The sequence below is a fragment of the Manacus vitellinus genome, unplaced genomic scaffold, assembly GCF_001715985.3.
Source record: "Manacus vitellinus isolate BGI_N305 unplaced genomic scaffold, ASM171598v3 scaffold_110_pilon, whole genome shotgun sequence".
Taxonomy (NCBI): domain Eukaryota; kingdom Metazoa; phylum Chordata; class Aves; order Passeriformes; family Pipridae; genus Manacus; species Manacus vitellinus.
This window is the reverse complement of record NW_021938845.1, coordinates 184627-195361: the sequence shown is the minus strand read 5'-3', so window position 1 is coordinate 195361 and position 10735 is coordinate 184627. Positions and strand designations below refer to the sequence as shown.

The window sequence follows — 10735 nt, the reverse complement described above, 5'->3', positions numbered from 1 at the left end:
GAACGGCTGGCAGGAGATCCACCAGGTGGGCTGGGATCCACTGGGAGATGGGGTGGGATCCACCCAGGGCACCGCTGTCCTGGGGCTGATGGACGGGGTCCTCCCGTCCCCTGGGGTGCCACGGGCTGGGGAGGCACTGCTTGGTGGGGGCATGGGGGCTGGACGTGCTGTGCCAGCTCTGGCTCCATCCCAGGTTGGTGTTCTGGCTGTTTTCTTCTGGCCTGGGTCAGGAGCGTCTGGGATCCTCCCCAGGAGTGTCTGGGATCCTCCCCAGATGATGCCTGGCTCAAAGGATAATGTTTTCAGATCCTGGTCCAGCACCTGGTTCCAAACCCAGCTCTGCCTGTCCCTGTTCTACACATCAACAAGTGGCTTTGGCAGAGGGAAGGCACGGATTGGGGGTTAGGAGACCTGAGCCAGCTTTGTGCTTCTCCCTTTGGGTGGAGGGGGATGAGCCCATGTTGGAGGGCAGGTTGTCTTTGGGCCTGTGGCCTCCCAAACCCCCTCCTCCAAGAGGGATGAGTCCTGGCACAGCTACAGGTGAGAATGAAAAACAGGAAGTGTTTTTGATGTCCCTGCTGCCTCCGTCCTCCCTGGCTGATCTTTGGGAGCTGCTGGGCCTGGGATGGACCAGAGGGAGAGGAAAATGCACCAGTTAACCAGAGATGTGGGGCCTTGTCCTCTGCTTGGCCTGGGTGTGCTCAGGGCTTCCTCTCACCTGCAGTCACACTGAGACAGCCACCAGTCTGGAGGAGGCTCTGGGACCAGCACGATGCTGATCCAGGTTTTCCCGTTGATCCAGAGGTGATTTATCCCATGAGTGCCCAGGTGTGTGGAGCTGTGAGGAGCAGCAGTGTGTCTGTGTTTACAGTCTGGGTTACAGCTCCAGCCTGGCTGCACTTCTGGGGTGTGGCTGGATCCAGCAGAGGATGTTCTGGGGTTTATTTATCACCTTCCTGCCGCTCCCTGATCCTCCTCTGTTCCCTTTTTCCCCCCTGGCTGTGGGGCAGGCCTGTCGCTACGGCCACGTCCAGCACCTGGAGCACCTCCTGTTCTACGGGGCCGACATGACTGCCCAGAACGCCTCAGGAAACACCGCCCTGCACATCTGTGCCCTCTACAACCAGGTACGGGGGCACCAGGGAGGGCAGGGGGGCACTGTCCTGGCTGAGGCAGCGACACCACCACCACAGCTGGGGCCCCTCTCAGCGCTCCTGCTGCTCCCAGATCCACAGGGCTCCTCTGAGTGCAGTCCAAGAGGCTATTTCTGTTTGCAGCACCAGCCTGAGTTGGGATTTCTCAAGAGTCAAGTGGCCGTGGTTTAATCTGTTCCGTTCCCAAGAGGTTTTGCTGCTTTGCTTCCAAACCTGCTCTGTAATTTTTCCTCCAGTTCTTTTTCCTGCTTCGCAGCAGGTCCCTGGAACTGGCTGGGAGGGAGAAGTTTGCTGGGTGGGGGCTTCTAATTTGGCCATGGAGCTCACATTCAATTTGAGGTGGGCACATCCTGTGGCTTCCAGCCCTCTCCAGGGCAGGCACATGGCCTGGGGTCCTGTCCTGCTCACAAATAGCCCTCAATTCTTCCTGCTAATCTCAGAATTCTGGAGAAGACCGTGCAGGCAGCACAGGGCTCCATTTCTGTCTCATTTTCTGTGTGGTCACTCACTCAGTTCAGGGAAGCTGAGGCTGGTGAAGAGCCCCCTCTGATCTCACGCCCCCGCTGCTCTCAGAGCGGGGCAGGGCAGGATCTGAGCATTTCTCCTGGAGGGTTTGCTCCTTCCTACACAGTTTTATCCATTGTGTTATGTGAGCTTTTATTATAAAGGGAATTTCCAGTTTCTGAGGCGTCCATGCTTTAAAAACTGAGGCCTGTCATGGTTTGCCAGTGGTAGGTGGGGGACGGTTTGTGGCGTGGTGGGTTCACTCTGCACGTCATGGGCTCTTGGACCCACATCCCTGCCCATGGAGGTGGGAGGGAGAGGGGCATTGAAGGGTTCAGGGGCTCATAAACACGTTGAATTAACACCATGGAGAAGAACAGAGCATTCCAGACCAACAAAAAGCTTTAGGCAACAGCAGTACCTGGGAACGTGTGTTGGTCTCAGTGCCAATGCCCCCGAGGATGGACTTGTCTAGTGGAAGGTGTCCCTGCCCATGGCAGGAGGTTGGGACTGGATGATCTATAAGGCCTTTCCAACCCCAACCATCCTGTAATTCCATGATTCCATGGCTGGGGGCTGGGGATGCCCAGTTCACGGGGGGTGATCGTCCCTCCTCGCTCTTGCCAAGGGAGCTTCCCGAGCTCGGTGACCCCTGGGGTTGGCTGGGGTGTTGCCACCACTCTCAAGTGCTAATGGTCTCTTCCCTTTCCCCTTGCCAGGAGAGCTGTGCCCGGGTGCTCCTCTTCCGTGGTGCCAGCAAGGAGATTCGGAACTACAACAGCCAGACGGCGTTCCAGGTGAGCGGGGGGTGCTGGGCCACGGCCTCCCATGGACCTGCCCCAGCCAGGGCAGCTCCCAAACCTGGCTGGGGACAAACCCTCTGGCTCGGGATGTCTGTCCTGGCCCCGGCTGAATGGCTGGAGCAGGAGGGAGGAGGAGAGCACGTGGTACCTGCGGGAAGGGCTGGGAAGGTGGTGCCGTGTGGGATGGTGGGACACTGAGCTCGGATCGTCTGGCCATGTGTTGTGGAGGGGGAAAGGAGAAGTTGCTGCTGGCTGTAGGAATGTAAATGTTAGAGAAGGAGGAGAATCCTTGGAGCAGGAGCAGAGTCCTTAGAGCAGGAGCAGAATCCTTGGAGCAGGAGAAGAATCCTTGGAGCAGGAGAAGAATCCTGGAGCAGGAGCAGAATCCTTGGAGCAGGAGCAGAGTCCTTGGAGCAGGAGCAGAATCCTTAGAGCAGGAGAAGAATCCTTAGAGCAGGAGCAGAGTCTCTGGAGCAGGAGCAGAGTCCCTGGAGGAGGAGCAGAGTCCTTGGAGCAGGAGAAGAATCCTTGGAGGAAGAGCAGAATCCTTGGACCAGAAGTAGAGTCCTTAGAGCAGGAGCAGAGTCCTTGGAGCAGGAGCAGAGTCTTTGGAGTAGGAGCAGAATCCTTGAAGCAGAAGTAGAGTCCTTAGAGCAGGAACAGAGTCCCTGGAGCAGGAGCAGAGTCCTTGGAGCAGGAGGAGAATCCTTGGAGCAGAAGTAGAGTCCCTGGAGCAGGAGCAGAGTCCCTGGAGCAGGAGCAGAGTCCTTGGAGCAGGAGGAGAATCCTTGGAGCAGGAGCAGAATTCCTGGAGGAGGAGCAGAATCCTTGAAGCAGAAGTAAAGTCCTTAGAGCAGGAACAGAGTCCCTGGAGGAGGAGCAGATTCCTCAGAAATAAAGAACGGTGTTGCCACAGAAATGAACACACCTGAGTTTCTGAAGTCAAACATGAGGGCAGAGGAGCTCTAGTGACACTCTGGACTGGCTTTCTAGGAAATCTGCTGTGTAACACAGGTGGCAAAGGGAAACATCAAGTCCAGTGCCAACCCTGGTGTTTTCTCATGTCCTGTCTTCTCGTGGCCATGGCAGTGGGGTGGGGTTGGGGCAGGGCAGAGGGAGCCAATCCCCACAGAAATCATGGAAATGCCTCTGCTGCTCCCTGGCCCCTTGGCCACTGCCCTGCACACACCTCTGCTAATTTAATTGCTGCTGTTAATGAGATACCTTGGTGTCAGTGGCCTGAGATGACTTAAGATAGCAGTGAGTAATTTAGAGGGTTTAGGGCCTGTAATCTCCTGGGTTGTGTGCCCAGGGCAAACCAGCCCGTTGCAGGGGTGATGTGCCACCTCCTGTGTCCCCTCCTGCTGTCTGGAGAACCTCCTGCTGCTGGTGGCCTCACCTCTTTGGGCTGCTCCGGGTTTCAGGGGAGGCAGGAGCAGGGCCAGAGTTTTCCTAGAGTATCTTCCCAACTTCTGGCAGTCTGCACCTCTCTTTTCCTGAGCCAGGTTGGTACCTACATCACTCTCCCATTGCTCTGAGCTGGTTTTTCATCCATCAGTGCAGGTGCAGGCACTCCCAAAGCTCCCCAGCCCCTTCCAAATACCTCCTTCTCACAGAAGGATGGAGATACCATTTTTCGGGTGGGATATTCCATCCTCAAAATGCACTGGATGGGAAGAATCACAGACTGGTTGGGGTTGGAAGTGACCTCTGGAGATCTTCTAGATCTTCCAGTCCAACCTAAAGCAGGTTCACCTGCACAGGGCCTGCGTCCAGGTGGGTCAAAAGAAGTTGGTTTGGGTTTCTTTTCCCTTCTGCCAACTGCCTGGATTGTAGCTGGGTCATTATCATGGAATTCTTTGGGTTGGAAGGGACCTCAAAGCTGTCTGTCTGCCCTCTACATGCCCTCTGAGGGAGCTGCTGGTTCTCCTGCCTTGTATCAAAGAGCCTGGGCCATCTGTGCCACTCCTGCCTCTCAGCAGGGCCTGCCTGGTGGTGGTGAGGGGCTGGAGATCTGCTGCCAGCACAGGAATTCTGTTCCCCACCTCAGGAATTCCCTGTAAACAGCAGGAGGATCCCAAACTGCTGCTGTTCAGGGGCTCTTCCAAATGGTTCATTCCTGCTCCCCGTCCTCTTTTCTCTCCCCATCAATCCCAGCTGCTCCAGGTGGTTGGTGCAAGCTGGGGGTAAGACCCTCCCTCAGCTTTGGTTTCTCATCACTTGGCTCCTCTCAAGTCCTGCTTCCCTTTTCCTCCTTGGTTTTCTCATGTCTTAAGGACATAATAAGTGTTTTCTTCCTCAGGGACACGTGGGATGGGGTTAATCCCATCTCTGATGGGGTCACATGCTGACAACCCCACACTTGGAACCTCTGGGTCATTTTTTCCCCCCTTTTTTTTAATAGAAGTTGTCTCTAGCTCCGTGTAAAAAGTGGGACAAGGCCAGTTCCTCATGGTCAGGTCAGCACCTGCCTTGCACTGTGTTTTTCAGCCTGTTTGAGGTACCAGCAGTTTCCTGCTGAGCACCATCCAGGTTTTATCTTGGTCACAGTGCTGAATTCCCAGTTTTCTTTCCCAAACCTCCCGTTTCTGACGTGGAGCCTGAACTTTGTGTTTTCACTGTCAAGATAAAACCCTTAAGGTTGGAAAAGGCCTTTAATGTAGTTGAGTCCAACCATCAGCTCAGCACCACCACCAAGTTCTCCAGTGCCACGTCCACATGTCTGTGGGACACTCCCAGGGATGGGGACTCCACCACTCCTCTGGGAAGGTGGATCTTGCTTGTCTGGAAAAGTTTTTGGAGGTTCCTTCCGCTGCCTCTGTGCATTCCTGGAGGGTCTGTGGGTCACCCACAGTGGCCATAGGGCAGATTTTAGAATCGTGGAATGATTTGGGTCGGGAAGGGACCTTAAAGACCATCCAGTCATGGGATGGAACCTTCTCCCCTGGGGGTTTCCACAAGTCCTGTTGCTTGTCCAAAATCAAAAGTGGCTTTTTCTTCGTCTCCTCAGCAGCATTTGTGGTGCCTTGTGGCATTTACTGACCCAAGGTGGGCACAGGGAAATAGAAATACATAAAAATATATTAAAATATAGAAATATATACAGACATATAAATATAAATACAGATATAGATATAAATATGAACATGTGAGCTTCTTATTTTTGAGGGGGTTTATTGATTTTCCAGCCAATACAGATGGTTATGAGGACCTATCAAAATGTAAGCCCAGTGCTGGAAGTCTTAAATACCAACAGATAATTCAGTGGGATACATTTGTAAAATAAAAAAACCCCACCCAAACCTTTATAATTCTTTCTCCTATTGATCTAAGGTTTGTTTGTTTATGTGAGCACGTGACTCAGGTATTGAGCTGAGACCTGAGGTCGTGATTTCTCCCCTGCCTGATCCGTGTGCCAGAGGAGCCGTGGGATCACTGCTGTTGGCTCATCCCAAACACGCCTGGGGGAGCTTTGAGGAGAGCAGACAAGGCTCTTAATGAGCAGTAAATGTCAATTTTGTACAAGTTCCTTTGTCCTCGTGACACTCCTGCGTGAACTTTTCCATTCCTACACACGCAGGATTATCAGATGCAGGATTTAAAAATAGTGCCTTCAAATTCCTTTTGGTTTCACTGAAATTTAACAGTCAGAGCTGCTGCTTTTCTGTCACAAAGTTGTGTGTACTTTTAATTGCTGCATTTTTGTGGGCCTTCCCCCCCCCCAGGGTAAATCCATCCAGACAGGTTTTTGTGGATATTTTGGGGTAGGTAATGGTGATATAAGTAAACAAGATTTCTTAGTTCAGGCTTTGCTGCTGTAGAGCTGCTCTGGTTGTGGTGCCCTTGGTCACCTGTGCTGGTAAAAGTGACCCTGGAATCCCGGGGGCAGTTCTGGGCCCCTCAGACAGGAGAGACCTGGAGGGGCTGGAGCGTGTGCAGGGAAGGGAAGGGAGCTGGGAAGGGTCTGGAGCAGCAGGAGGGGCTGAGGGAGCTGGGGGGGCTCATCCTGGAGCAAAGGAGGCTCAGGGGGGACCTTCTGGCTCTGCAAGTCCCTGCCAGGAGGGGGGAGCCGGGGGGGGTCGGGCTCTGCTGCCAGGGAACAAGGGCCAGGCCAAGGGGAAACGGCCTCAGGCTGGGCCAGGGGAGGGTCAGGTTGGGGCTGAGGAGGAATTTGTTGCTGGAAAGGGTGGGGAGGCCTTGGCAGGGGCTGCCCAGGGAGGTTTGGAGGGCCCAGCCCTGGAGGTGTCCCAGGAAGGCCTGACCGTGGCACTCAGTGCTCTGGGCTGGGGACAAGGTGGGGATGGGGCCCAGGGGGGATCCATGGGCTGGGAGGGCTTTTCCAGCCTCTGGGATTCTGTGGCTTCCTGCTGCTTCCCAGCCTTCTGTGGGAGTTGTGGAACCACCCTGACTGGGATGCTCGGGGACATCCCTGCCCTGCTCCAAGGCCACCCCCGTGTCTGCAGAGGCTGCTCGGGGCTGTTCCCAGCTGAGTCTGGAAAGCCTCCATGCCTGGAGCACTCCCTCCTTGGCCTCATTCCCATCCTCATCCCCTCCCCTGATGGAAAACCTTTCCATTTTGCCCAGACACAGTTTCCCCCCTCACACCCCATGCCCCTTGACCCTTGTTCTCCCAACCCCTCAGAGAAGAGCCTTGGCTCCGTATCCCTCCATCCCTGGGCACGAGCTGTCATTACCTTTGTCTCTATTGATTAAATCCCTTCCCACCGCCCTGTTCTTGAGTTTCCAACCATCCTTTCAATTCTAATCCTTTAATGACTTTGCATCACCTCCCAGCTCGGGCTCGTCGAGGAATTTAATAAGCATATTCTGCACTCCATCATCCCGGCTGTTAATGACAAAATTGAATCCCGAACCCGGGGTAGGGGCCTGTGAAATCCATTTGGCAGACATTTTTGGGCTGACAGTTAGTCATGAATTAGGTTTCTGATCAGTTTTTCATCTCTTGGCAGGCGTTTCGCCTCGATTTAATTTCTGTTGTTTCTGGGGATGTCACATAAGGCTGTCAAAATCCTTGCAGGAGACAGCGGGGTGATACCTCCCGTTTCTTTGCTCTTCACGAAGCCTGGCCTGCCTCCCTCTCCTGGAAGCAACCTGGATCCCTTCAATTCAGTTTGCTCCTTACAAGCTGCTGTTGTCAGGCCCCTCTGCCCAGCCCAGTGTTTTTGTGGGCAGCCAAATGAAGCTGCCTGGTCTCCAATGTTCCTCTCATTGCACCCCACATTTAAAGGTGGTTCAGCCTCCCCCATCTCCATCCCTCAGGGGTGATCAGGGTTCACCACTAAGGCCCTGGTTTGCTCCTGGCAAGTTCTGGCTGTGTGACACCTCGTGGTCTGCATGTCCCTGGTGCTTTGTCCGACAGCAAAGGTGACTCAGGAGCTGTTTGTGGAACCCAACTCAAAGGCAGATGTTGCCCCAAATCCTGGGTCCTACTTAATGAGGCCGAACTGATGTGCTGACGTGGCAGGATTTGCTGTGCATGGAGTAAAAAAGCTCAAGGGAAAAAGGGAGCAAACCCTCAGGTGCCCGTGGGGCCAAAGCTCTCCCGCCCCACCAGTGCTCCAGTGCTCTCCAGTGACCCCTGCCTGGAGCGTGGGGAGATGTTCTCCTCTTCTTTCCACACCTGGCTCATTGCATCCCGTTTTTCTTCACCTTCCTCAACCTCCTTTGCATCTGTCACGGGGATAATTGGCCCTTTAAACCCTTCAACCCCGAGAGCTCCGCGCTCGGGTGTCGTCTCACCGCACCATTTACAGCAGCGTTTGGCTCCAGCACAAACAGGCCCTTAGATGTGTTTTCTTCAAAGATTTGTATCTTGTTGCTTTAAAATAGACATCGTGGTCTGAACTCTGCAGTTTGCAGTTGTGTTGCCCGGGCAACGGGATATTCTCAAACGGAGCGGTTTCGTTCGAGAACGTCTTTGGTGAACGGTGATTTTTCTAATTGAGGGGGAATTTTTTGCCTGGCAGGGGTTGGGTTTCTGGCTCGTTAGTGACGTCATCTCTTGTGATGTCACAGAAATCAGAGTGTTTCATTCTGCTCAGGGAGATGAGGAGTGTTTGGTGCTTGGAATTCTTGGGGAGAGGCGATAGAGCTTGTGGATGTTTTATCATTCAGTTTAACCATCAACTCTCGCTCTTTTCCTGCCAGTGCTCCCCAACGTGGGTAAAACACAGAACCAACATCTGCTGCTTGATGTGCCTTAAAAACTTGGTCCAGCCTAACCCCAGAATTTTTAGCTGGTGTGAGAACGTCCATAACATTATTTTTATTAATCAGCTCCATATTTTTCTTGTCTCACTACAACCACAACCTTGTCCACCTCCATCTGTTCTCCCCTGTCAGGCAGTTGGGTTTAAAGGGCTGTGGGCTTCTGGGAGGGCATGCAGAGCCTGCTGCTTGGGCTTCCCAGCTCTGGCTGTAGCAGGAATTAAAATAATTTATGGAGATGTGGAGTTCCTGTGGGCACTTGGAGGGTTATTCGACCTGGTGTGGGTTGAAAACGCAGCACACCTTGCTCAGATTTGCTGCCTGAGCGGGAAAACATTTTGGGCTCAGCGTTTCAAAGTGTGTTTGTTAACTTTTAACATGAGAATTGATTAAAGCTTGGGGGCCTCTGAGAAATCTGTGATCAGGCTGAGGCTCTTTGTCGTCCTCAATGATCAGGTAAAATTAACAACCCAGCTCTTCTGACCTCTCCTCGCTCAGATTAATTAAAAGCTTGCTCAGGATCCAGATCTTAAAAGCAGATTTGCTGCCATGAAAACAAACTGTTAGTGATTTTTGGTGCCTTTTTGTTCCCTTCAGAGTGACAATGTTTTCCCCAGGTGGGCTTGGGTCCCTTTTGGGGTGAGTGTCCCCAGCACCTTTTGCTTCTCCAGGCACAGCCAAGGTGTTGCCTCTGCAGTGCTCAGATTATAGAGATATAAAACAACATGCAATCAGTGTAAAGTTGTACAGAAATCCTATAAAATCATATATAAACCATACAAAATCATTTCCATCAATATCAAACAAGCCTTGCTTGGGGAGGGGGGGACACTCCTCTTGTTTTTCACTTGTCGTGGCTGTTTGGGCCTGTTGGGAATTACAAGAAAAGGAAAATCTCTTCCTCCTGAAAATAAAAATCCATGAACCCCCTGGGGTTTAAACAAATGAAACACACACATATTTGTGTGTCTCTTCTGGTCATAACCCAGATGTCCTCTGGTGGAGAAAGGTAAATGTGTCCTATCATCCATTTCTGGGCACAAACATCCGGAATAAGGGTCAAGACACCCCTTTTTCCACCTCCTCTGAGCCAGCCCTGGAGGTGTTTGGCAAACCCTGCCTTCCATCCCAGGGGATTTTTTTTTTTTCTCCGTGCCGAGAAAATCGAAATTTGTTCTTAGATTTTAATCGCTTTTTTGGCAAAGTGAGCGGATTCTTTGTCCTTCCAGCATCACACCGGTGGGATAATTGATCACCAGCCTCCTGCAATGCTCCTGTGAGATCTGAGGGGAGCAAACCCACTTCTGTCAGCCCTGCCCTTGGCAGCCGAGTCTTCCATGTTTCTTTTCCAGCTCCCTCCTTCTGGAAATAGGTAAAAAAACCCCTCTTGGTTTGTCCCCAGCCTGGACATTTCAGGGCAGATGGATCCTCTCAGCCTTGGAAACACCTCCTGGATTTACATTTTTATTTGTGCAGTGTCACTGTTGGCTTGACTGGGGTTTAGTCTGGGGCAAGTGCTGCTTCCACAGGTTGATTTCTGCTTCTTGATGCCTCGATGGTTGTTCTCCCCCTCTTGCTGTAGCACTTGATTTCTCCATTCTGAGTGTAACAGTTTGTAACAGCCTGGATTTCATCTTTCTCATTTCAGACGTGGTTGTTTCTGTCAGCCAGACTCATGACCTTGTCAATCAAAATCAGTGTGTTCTGCTTTTGTCTTTTAATAAGTTTGACTTTCCCCAAATTTAGGGAAATTAACAGTGGAATTATCTCTGGGCAGGCTGGGCCAGGGCCTCCCCACCCTCCCAGTCAGGAATTCCTTCCCAATATCCCATCTCGCCCTGCCCTCTGGCACTGGGAAGCCATTCCCTGTGTCCTGGCACTACCTGCCAAAGTGGGGAGCAAAGAGAAGGAAACTGGGAAGCAAAGAGAAGGGAAAAGGGTGGATAACCATAACTGAAAATATGAAGACAAGTTCTGACTTCTTGGTAGGGAAAGGACAAAGAAAGGAAGGAAAACAGAGGAAAACAGGAAATGGAGAAAACAGGG

The 10735-nt window shown here is 52.4% G+C and overlaps 1 long non-coding RNA gene across 1 annotated transcript in view; it reads left to right on the top strand.

The window, feature by feature from the left end:
* LOC108644365 overlaps nt 1–10735 on the top strand; it is a 22064-nt gene continuing 11329 nt past the window's right edge. Inside the window, exons 1-3 of the long non-coding RNA XR_003916426.1 lie at nt 1–25; nt 1011–1127; nt 2378–2455. This is a non-coding gene — a long non-coding RNA (uncharacterized LOC108644365). The remainder of the gene's footprint in view (nt 26–1010; nt 1128–2377; nt 2456–10735) is intronic.